We start from the raw sequence: 11,678 nt of genomic DNA, 5'->3' as shown, positions 1-11,678 counted from the left end.
GAGATTAACCTGAGCTAAGCGCACACCTTATTTTCTGCAGAGCAGACATACCCTGAGTCCCCCTACTCTTGATTTCACTGTTATCCACATCCCTTCTTGTATCAGTTTCTGTTTGCTTTTATCTCTTGGCTCCATCAGAGTATCTGAAATGTATTTGTAGATTCCAGTTACCGTATCATTGTCGGGTGCTGGGACTTTGGGAAAAGTAGGTCATTTTATATTTATTTTTAATGCCTGAAATGTTAGCCCTCCAGCTGCAGAATGCTCTGCTCAGGTCTCTGGGGAACTTGACAAACTTGGAAACAAGATGAGGGAGAGCATAGAGCTCCCCAGCACCAAAGAAAATATGCGTTTAGCCCAGTATCATCTTTACGCTGCCTGGGGAATTCCATTTTGGTTACCAAATTTGACATGTTGCTAATTGCCTGATTTCTCAGACTGCATTTAAGCCAAGTCACTAACTATGTGAAGCATTTGGGGAGCCTTGCCTAGGATGGCGTAACAGGCTATTGAATGACTAATTGTTATGATTATTGCAATGCTTCTTTGTTTCAACAAAACAGTCTGACCCAGGGTTCCAGGACTGATTCTTATTGTAGCAGGCTTACCGTTTTGGGGCTTGGGTTGAGTCCCAGGCTCGAGGGTCTGCTGTTTGATTGGTGGAGCCCGCCCACCAATCCGGAGACAGCAAAGAGAAGCAATGCCCCGCCCTTTTCCAAAGGGAGGGGGCAAGGAGCAGCTGGACCTGAGTCAGAACTGCGCCAGCCAGGTCCAGAGAACTTTGGGGGTGGAGCCCGTCAAGAGTATAAAAGGGGAGCATGCTCAGCACGCTGGGGGAGAGATGACAAGGGACGGTGAGAAGAGAGGAGCTCCAAAGACAGCCGTCCTCGGGACCCCACTACAGCTTCAGCAGCGCGTGAAGCAGGCTTTAGGAGCTGCTTGCTCAGGCTCTAGGGGATCAGACTCTAGGAGCTGCTTGAGGCGACCCAAAGGTGCTGCTGGAGAGAGGCTCTCACGGGATCGGCCTCCAGGGGATGAACTTTGGCTGCTTCAGAGAGGAAACATGAGTTGCTGGGGAAGCAGGACCTGCAAAGGAGGCGGGTATGGGACAGGAGGGTCTGCTGCCTCCACCCTCCATTGCAGGAGGGGCATGTCCACATCCCAGGGCTCTAAAGGGGAGGGGCTCCAAGGAAACCCCTCAGGGAGGTACTGAGTGCGTGCCCTATTTTGGGTGATTGTTGTTGTGTCAAGGTCTATATAGCGATGGGTATTCTTCAAGGGAGTTTATATGGTTCATGTATTCTTAATGTATTAATATGTATATTTGTATTGTTACTTGATAGATTTGGGAATATTATTATTAACTTATTTGGGTTATATAAGTTGATTCCCCATATGTGTTTATTGTGTTGTAACCTTAACTATCTTGTTTAATGTGTTAATTATTATATATGCTGTAAGGTTTTTGGTTTTTGTGGTTGTAGGATATTATATGTAGCACTAAATGCTAAGCTTTATTGTAAATATTTCATGTTTATCTTAAGCATATGTATTTATTATAGTAATAACTTGTATGTAGTTAAGCACTTGGTTTTGGCCTGGCTCTGTAGAGAGGTGAGGGAACTGCTCTAGTAGCTGGCCCCTCCATCAGCACCCTGCCTGACCCCCACCACTGTCACTGGAGGACAGGGCAGACCCCCGTGGGTGCACCCGGGCTACGTTATGCATCAAAGGCTGCCTGGCTTTCATTGGGCTTGCACATTGCAGGTTTGGGTTTTCTCTCCCACTTCACACGTGTCTATAAGAAGAGAATGGTTAGGACTTGACCCTGAGACTCAGGAGATCAAGGCTGATTTTCCTTCTCTACTCCTGATTTTCTGTGCTCAGGCAAGTTGCAGAGCCTCAGTTCACTCCTCTAAAACAGGAGCGGGCAATTATTTCAGGCAGAGGGCCGCTTACTGAGTTTCAGCAAGCGATCAAGGGCCAAGTGACAGGCAGCCAAGGGCAGATAGATATTAATTTTCTAAAATTTAGGGGCCCTGCGGGCCAGATAGAATGGCCCACATTCAGCCCATGGGCTGCATTTGGCCACCCCTGCTCTAAAAGTTATGCCATACTACCCTGGGGTGCTGGGAGAATTAATACAACAACAAAATAAAATAAATAGTGTGGAGTGCACAGATCTCTCAGCAGTGGGGCCAGGTAAAATAACTTAGCTAGAAAGAGTCTCTGTCCTTTAGGCTGCCCTCTTTCTACCAGGTGTCAGGAACAGGTTCAAGTATAGCTGATCTTGCCTTGGGGAAGACGCAGCGGCAACGTGTAGGATGTGCATGGAGGTGCACGTGCACCCCCTGAGAGCACTGGTGGCCCCCACATCAGGCCGCACTCCCTGTTTAGCCGGCAGGCAGGGGTACAGGCGGGAGCACCAGTGCACCCCTGTGAGTGCTGGCCAGGGAGCGGGGCCACCAGCAAAAGCGGTCATGCCACTTCTGGAGGTGGAGCGCTTCCAGAATAAAAGTGGCACAGCCGCTTTTATGATGAGTGATATCGGCCACAGGGACCAGCCCCTCATTAGTGGGATTGGCCGCTGAGGGACCCAGTGGACTCCCCCCGGTCACTAACTGGTGTCAAGGGGGGCACGTGCTCCCCCTGACTCAGGAGGCACCAGACACCGATGGGAAGACAAGCGGACAAGACAACCTCTCAAGGGCCCTCACATGCCTGTTTCTTGGAGCCCAGGAAACAGAATTAGGACAGGTACCTCTTCCTTATCCTAACAGCAGTGTAGAGCAGCCCATAAGACAAACCCGGGGCATTACAGAACTGAAATCAGGTCAGCATTGTTTCTGTATATGGTTCGTTTAGGGACTCTGAGGCTGGCAGAAAGACTGGCAGTGTGTGGCCCTGAAAACGGCAGTGATGTCAATGCTGGTGTAGACAGGGCCAAGTTGTTAAGATACTAGATTAGACAGCCGGTGTTTCAGCTTTGGAGTTGCTGGGTGGTAGGGAGCAGCCATGGCAGCAGGGTTTGAATGAGACTGGTGTGGACAGAGGCAAGCGGGCAGGCTGTTCTTTCATCCTTTTTGACATTTTTGATCTCCCCGAAAGAAGAGTCAGCCGGGGAGTATGGCGTTTGCTCTGTGAGATGGAGAAATGGAACAATCAAGGATTGAATTGCTCCCTGATTGATTAACCCACACTGTCATTATTCCTCTGATTCGTCACTGCCTGGTTAACTGATCCCTGCTGTTCACCGCGCAGCTACCGGCCGCAGCACATGGAGGCACTCCTCAGCTTCTGAGTTGGGGGCGGGTGATCATTACAATACAATGGACTGACAACCGGCTCCCAGACCGCAGCAAGGAGATCCATTTGTTTCTTCTTTATCAAACATACCAGGGAGTACCTCTAAGCAGGCTGGGGGAGAGTGCAGCCCAAGGAACAGCCTGGCACAGAGGAAGCAGAGGTTTCTACTCCAGGCTTGGCAGGTGGAAAACGTAACTGAAAATGTGTGTGCCCCTGCCTTCCCCTGCAGCTAGTGTAATCCACCTGAATAGGGGAAACATAAAACACCCCTTGATCCCTCCCTTCGCCCCACTCACAGCTCAGAGGGTGGGGGCCAGTGTGGGTGGGAAAGGCAGGGCTAACATTTAGGAAACCCTGAGGACGTATAAAGCATATGATACAGAGGCAGGAGGGCTGTCCCTGGATAAGCCTTAGGCTGGGCAGGGCAGCCACAGGGGATGGTGAACTTTGGTCAGATCCATGAGGCCAGAGTGGCAATATGCAGCATCAGCAGCATTTCCTTTGCTGACAGCCAGCTTGTGGGTCATCCTTGGGGTGTACAGGGAGCAACAGACAACTGACACTACGGCCCTACACAACATGGCCCCTTAGTGACTTTGCCTCAGCCACTTTGTCTTTGCACAGACAAGAGCACAAACATAGGCTTTTAAAGGCTCGATCCTGGTTCCACTGCAGACAAGGTGAAAGCTGTCCTGAACTTCAGTGGGAGAAGCTTCAGGTGGAGACCTTCAGCATGTGATGTTAAAACCACCATCTCCAGGGGGCAGGAGGGGTTCCCTTGGCATCAGCACCCCCCCCGGTACCTTGCAGCACAGAGAAGCCTGAGGCTTCAGGGCATTACAGTGCAAGGCAGAGCACTTGCAGTATAAGATAACCGGCCTACGTGCTGGGGCAGTGGCTATGGCATTAACAGGACACCAGTGATCTTTCGGCAGAGAATGCTTGTTTTCTCTGCTGAAGCTCAGCTCCCATGTGCCCAGCCAATCCTGCCCTTGTTCCCAACCACTTGCTGCAATCCTTTGGAAGGGATCCTGCCCCTGGAGCATTCTAGTGGCTATCAGTCCCCAGGATCCTTCCAGCCAGGTCTTTGCGCTCTTATCTCCTCTCCATTTTCATGCCTGAGTCATCAGAGACAAGAGTATCAAATCAGAAATAAAGTAATTAACTTGCTAAGCCAAAACAGGCAAAAAATCTGTGCTTTATGTATTGGATTCAGAGCACTGGCAGCCCCAGGCTCAATGCTGCCAGTCCTGTCCCTGGGCATTTCTGTGAATACTTTCTGCCTAGCCCTCTGATCTGCATTACTAAGCAGGGGTTGTCTATCTTACTCAAGGACAGGGGACTGAACCGTCTGAGGCCACAAGAGTGATGCCAGGGAGAAGAATGAACCAGGCCTCTCAACCCAAACTATAATGTCCCCGTACGCACAGGAAGAAAAGAATTGCTTGAGTGACTGTCTCTGACTCTGGTCAGTAGGAGACATACCAAGGGAAGCTGCATTATGGAATAAGGATTGTGGAAACCTGCCCACAGAGGACTTTTATTCCCAAGATTTCTCTCACAGAGACAGGCCAATGCCTTTAAGCAAACCACGCACATTCAGCCTCAAATGGCACTCAGCACTGAAAAAGAACACATGCAAAGCTCCTCTATGCGGGCACTGTGTGTGTTTCCTCTGTAACAGACTGCACGAAGGTGAACACTACAATGGCTGCTAACATCTCTCCCCAGGCAGCGTCCTTAGGTTTAAAACTGTAGTACAGATGCTATGCAGGCCATCACAGTTTCAAGGTACTCCTATATCACACCACCTTCTGGTGATCCCAGCAGGTCTTTTACATCTTACAGAGGCAATGCTTGGTGGGTAAGGCACAAGACTGGAGTGCTCTTTCCCTTATGAGCAATCTGATTTTGTGAATCAGGGATGCCAGCATTGTTCTTTGAACGTCAATGTGTCTCTGTCTGCACATACAGCCCCTGCTATTCCAACCTTGCAACGGCGTACAGCTCTCTCTGCACTGTCATCCTGGTACATGCAGCCCTGACTGCCCCAGCTCTGCCCATCTGCACTGACTTCTAAGAGCTCCTGCTGCATCACAGTCCTCACCCACTGCACCTTGCTCCCTACCTCACTCTATGCTTTGTGATATGCAGGAACCCTGCAAGCACCGAGTCCTCGCCTCACCCCTGGTTCTTCAGTTCTCACTTCTGCTCTCCCAGGGCTGAGCCTCCTGCTCTGATTTGTGGCAGTCTGTGCAGTGCTGGCTTTTTTCCCCTAATGTGTACAAATGGGAATTAAATCGAGGCCACTAAACTCATTCTCACTTGCCGGCATAATAAGATTTCAGACAGCGTCTCACCCACTAGCTCTTCACAGCAGCTGCCTGCCTCCACTTGGAAAATGCAGTGCACTATCGCCTGCTGCTGAATCTGCTGCATGCTGCTGCCTGCCTCTTGGAAAGGAGTCTTTGTAAAGTCCTCATGGAAAAGCAGAGTAGCCAGACAAGTACTCAAGTAGTTGCTTTTTCAATTGATTGCACCAGGATACCATATCCGCAGGCCTGGACTCAGCTCTGGATCCCCCTCTGAGGGACTGTAGTGAAGTCAGTCTTATGCCAGAGTGCCCGGGATCAGAACTGTCCCACCTGTTCATTCCAGTCCAGCTCCTCAGGGAGGCAGCCCCATGGCCTCCTGCACTTGCGCTTACCCACTGACTGTTCATTGTGGGGTCAGCAGCAGTCAATGGAAGTGTGGTGCTCTGCAAGTGCGGGGTCTTGCTGTCTGCTGTACAGTGCTACTGAGGCAGAAGTGACAGTGGATCTGGGGGGTGTCAGTAATCAGACAAGGGGAGCTGGGGCAGAGGCATGCCAGGCCCCCAAGCAGAGTGGGCAGTGGTAGAAGTGCCTACCTGGGGACAGCTGAAGGAAAGATCTTTGCTTGACAGTAGCTCTGTGTTAATGAAGTGTCGCTGAGTAATAAGGGGGCCCTGAGAGCGCAGTGTTCTCTGCACGGTGCAGCTCATGCCTGGCTTGAATCATGAAAGAGCATGTAGGCTTAGTCAGGAGGTCAGAAATAGCTGAGCTGCTGACTGCAGCCCTTTGCTTTTCACTGAAGTAAACCTGGACGCTGGGACATTCACAGGCTGGTATTGGGCCTTACGGGGGAAATGATATTTCTGGGTCCATCACAGACAAGATGTGAAATCATTTCTGCGGCAGTTGGATAGAGCAGCTGGGAGCTCTGCTGGATGCTGGCGCATTAGCTCTCTCGCTCTCCCCCCTCCTCAGCTGTTCCACACACACACAAGCTCTCAGCCATGCGGCATGGTACAACTGCTGGGAGTCTGCCTGATGGATGAGATTCCCCGTAAGACAAGATCAAACACCCCATTCCCTCAGGACACACATCTTCTAACATGACCATCAAAACGACACGTGCAACACACACACACACACACACACATGCAGCTAAATGGAGAAGTCAGTGGGGGAACAAGTGCCAGGTCCACCTGACAGTCCCATTATTTTCTGAGAATAAATCAGCTGACAAATTTAGCTTTTTGCAACTTGTCCTTATTTATCTTTATTCATAATTATTAAAACTTTTTATTAGGATTTGCTGGTTGGTTTGGACAAAAACCTTCTAGCCTCTTTATTGCCTTGGGGCTATTCCCTTTTATTCTTCATTATAAAGGCTGGTGCCCTGCTCCTTAGCTGGATGAGTGAAGTTTGAAACAGGAGTTTGCAGAGGAGAATCCTTTTGTTTTGCCCAGCCACCAACCCCAGAAGTGCTCACACAAGTGTCTGCAAATGCCCAGTACTGAAGGGCAGGAAAGTGTTGGAAAGGAACAGCTGCTGGGAATTTCAATGAAAGGCTGTGAATGCTGGTTTTGTTGTATACTAGCTGTGTTAGCACGCCGCTCCAGTGAAGTACCATTGAAATTCAGTCTGTTGCAGGGATCTCATTTGGAAATAAAATCAGGCCTGAAAAATTAGAGGAGAGATTGCACTTGAAGGGACTCCCAGAGTCTTGCCTTGCCTCCAGTTTGTGGTGCCAAATACAAGGGCTTTGCAGTAACATGCATTTGAGGCATGAGATAGCTGAAGGCAGAAAACGTGACACATGAAAGCATGTTCAGGGCCATGCCAAAGCATGGCAACAGTAATCATCAGACTCAAATGCAATTCAAAACAGAGGAGGCAAAGCCTTTGCAATGAGGCCTCACAAACTCAAGCCCTCTCTCCTCGTGCAGAGATGATCCTTGCGCATGCCTTCATAATAACAGGGATTTGCCCTTGTGTCCTGGGCCAACATTCCCCTTCCTTCCCTAAAGGATTCCAGGTGCCAATAGGCTGCCAGTTTCCCAGCCTGTGATTTTTGTATTTCACCGATGAAGGAGTGCCTCCAGCAGGATAGACGCCCATTGACTTAAAGGAGCTTCTGGATGAGCGGTGCTCCTATGCTGGGCTGAGATAATGCCAAGAGGTGCCATCCCTGTAGCACTAGCCACTGCACACACATAAGGAGATACAGCCTTCCCCTTCACAATTTAGGAAAACAGGTGGTTTATCTCCAAGTAGCCTCTGCTGGTAAAAAAAACTCTACTGTTATCCTCAAGAAGAACCGATAATGAGAAAAGTCTAAGAAGAATAAGCCATTGAGCTCTTTTGAAAATGAGATTCTTATGTATAAGAGTCAAAGCACTATTGTTATTATCTGCAAGGATCCTAAATCCTCATTACAACTGGGTGCTAACTGAGAAAGGAGCTGGGAGGAGCAATGGGGACACTTTGGAAAGGAGCACTGTACATTTCCTCTTCAAACTCTTTCCTTCTCTTGCCCGATTCTTGTGTTTGAACTTTGGGAATTAAAACTGAAGAAACTTATAAGAGAGACATCCAGAAACAAGGAAAGAAAGCAAGGATTTTCAAGATGCAATCTCAAGAAGAAGATTGCTGCCTTTAGCCAACACCTATGTGCATATTTTGAGCAAACATGCACACAACACACATGCATAATTGCACAACTAAGTCATGTGTGGTTACCATGTCTGGAGGCACAGATGCAAATGCAGCCAGTTGCCATGATTTGTGTGCACTTAATTGCACACTTATTCTGTGCATACATTTAAATATGCTGATTAGAAATTTGTCCCCGTGGGTTAAACAACATTAGCAAACTGAGATTCCTAAAACAGTCTTTGTTGAAACAAAGGAGTTTCACCAACCTAACTTCTCTCCAACACTGAAATGTGGCATATTTAGTCATTTACTCACACAAGAAATAACTTTAAAGTCTACTGCCCATTTTAAAAATAACAAGCATACATAAAACATACACCTGTGTTTGACAGGCACAATGTAATTTTGTTTTGCAGTCATAATTTATACAGGAATATGCATCCCTACCAGTACATGTGCTACTTTTAACAAATTACTGGATGTTATGTTCCCTGCCCATATTTTAACTGCAAGGGTATAGCTCTCTGGTTGAACTCATTCTCCTCCTTGTTACTTCAGTGCTCCAGTTCTCAGGCTCTGGTCCATGCGGGTCCCCAATTCCATGGCATGTTTAGATTTTGACAACTGCTGCCTTGACATTGTTTATTTGGAGCCTCCTGAAAATATTGCTGTATGGATCAGATGGTGTAAAGTCCATTTAAAACAATACCAGCATCTGGGCTACTGACACCCCCTTCCCCCCCCATTGACAACAACCACTGGAGCTGCCAGGTCCAGCCAAGGGCAAATCCTGAAAGCCTGACAGACATACAGTTTTTGTGCCTGTATCATTTCAGTTAGGTATATAATTATTTGGGGCTCAAATGGATGTGAACACTTTGTCCCAGGCTAACTGTGCACACAGCAGGAGGTTAAACTGATTTAACTAATCTGATGTAGTTAAGGTAATACAACATTTATGTACGTACTAGGGTATGTGTGCGGAGAATGCCCGTAGAGCTGTGTGCACACAAAGAACACTTTCCCAGCATTCATACATTATACTGGAAAAGCATGGGAGGACTTTACCTTTTGGAGATCCCATGCAAAAGTTCAGTTTCAGGCCCCTACACTTTACTGAATGACCACCCTAAATCATAACGGTTGAGTGACAGGGGACCCTGGTCAGCTTGGGGGCTCCCTGCAACTGTATGGTATGCACTGCTGTACGGCTACCCTGCATAATGGCATTGCTAGATCAGTAAGCATGCTCAGTGTAGACATAGATGAAGTATGCCTGGCTCTGTCCAAGACCTTGCCTCAGATCAGGGTGAATCCTAGCCTTGAACCTGGCCTGTGTAGGAAGCTACAGGTGACAGATAAACTGACAGTTTAGAGGGAAAACGAAAGGAAAAAAATACTGAAGAGTGTCCCCTCCTCAAGCGCTGTTCTGCAGAAATGACAGATTAAGCCAGAAAGCTTCTGGGCTGTGAACTGCATTGCTTCTCCCAAGGGAAGTGGGAGACGCCCCATCATGGAGATAATCTAAAACTAGACTGGACAAAGGGCTGGAAAATATTCTTTAGTAAACAATCTTGGTCTGGGCCCCAGGAGATGGCTGAGATTGGAGCCTTTTCCAGCTATAATTTCAGCTTCTAAGAATAACAAAGAACTACATTAATAAGAATCAAACAGCCCCTGGTGGGAACTAAGGAGTGAGGAAGGAGAAGTGGCGAATGATGAGATAAAGTTCTGTTAAGAAACTGGAGTCTTCTGGGCCCTGGCTCAGGATTTGATCATGAGTTTGGTAAAGAGTTCACAATGGTCATCTAAAATTCTTAACCACAGCATCGTGGGAAAAGAAGGGGAAGTGAGACAGCAAAAGAGAGAAAACTAACAGTCTATGCCTCGTTCATAGAGGGCAAGGAATCAGCAATGATGATACATTTCACTCCTACTAACATGCACCCTGTAGACCAGAGTGAGCTCTAATTAAAATCTCCAAAAGGCAGGGGGATTGCTTCTCAGAGATGGGAAATACTTATTCACTTTCTTGTGGATCACAAGAGAAAGAAGTCCTGACTCCCCAGCTGGACTAAGTGGGATGCTGCTCTACAGACCTTCTGTCCTAGCCAGCTTCTTGCACTATGCTCATCATCGCGGTGGAATGTGAGAGCTGTTCCACATAACACTGACTCACCTCCCACCTCCCATCACATTCAGCCTTTAATTTCCCATTGCTGCTGGTCTGCTGGTTCTTCATCACCTTCTTCCCCTTCTGCTTACTTTGGTCCACCAGGATCAGATCTGCTTGGGCCCCAAGGATCAGATCTGCTCCTGCCTGACACAACACTTTGAATGGAGTGGCTCTGAGGTGCAATCAGGGCTTCAGCCACCGTAGGAACATGAAGCATATGACTGGATCCAAGCTGAGTTCCACAGGCCTTACTCAGGCTGTTTCCAGCCCTGTATTTCAGCTTGCTCTGGTCATTGTGTCTGCTTTATCAGGTTTTTCTGCATGAACCTGGATTGATGATGAGTGGCAGGTTAATCAGGACATAAGCAGACCACTAACAACAAGCATATGTGGTCCCTGGGTTTTGGTAGTGAAATACATGTACCTTCCCTGACTACAAGGATACAAATGTTTGCTAAAGTGCATGTAGACGGAAAGCTGTTGCCACTGGATCAAAAGTTTCTTTGTCAGCACCTGGCAATTGAACTAAAAGTAAAGACTTTCAGGTAAAGCTGAACAACCCCCCTGAATCCTCAGACGAATCAAGGTGGAAACATATCAGCAGTGTGGGGGAAAACCAGGGGATATAAGAAGTTCCTTTAGGAAAACCAGCCCCACAGTTTGAAATATTACCATAGGCTTTCTCCACAGTGGGGACTGCGTGTACTGGCATTGTAGGTCTAACCTTGGGAAAGCAAATGCAGACACATTATGTTGGATAAACCATCATTTGAACGGGTACACTTTACCCCAACTAGCAGTTTACACTGGTGTCTTAATTAAGTAATGGCTAATACTAATGCATTGGTGCTACTACATCAGCATAACTCCACTCATGGCTAAAACTCTAGTGAAGACAAGGTCTGTATCCTGGGGTAGAGACTGTAGAAAAATCTATCTGTAGGTTCTTCTGTCCTAAGAATGCCAGTGTTTTCTGCTCCCAGAGGCCAGCAATACAGGAAGCCCTACAGTCTGGCATCCAGATGAAATCCAAGGCACCAAAAAGAAAAGTCTTTTTCGAAAAGGCAGGAAGGAGGACCCGGGAAACTATAGGCCGGTTAGTCTCACCTCGATCCTAGGCAAGCTGTTCGAGAAAATTATGCTGGCACACATCTAGGAGGGGCCAGCAGGAGACTGCATGCTTAGGGGCAACCAACATGGGTTCATCAGTGGCAGGTCCTGTCAGACCAACCTGG

This window comes from Crocodylus porosus, unplaced genomic scaffold (genome assembly GCF_001723895.1).
Source record: "Crocodylus porosus isolate Cpor-Errol unplaced genomic scaffold, CroPor_comp1, whole genome shotgun sequence".
NCBI lineage: Eukaryota > Metazoa > Chordata > Crocodylia > Crocodylidae > Crocodylus > Crocodylus porosus.
Note: the sequence above shows the minus strand (reverse complement) of the source record.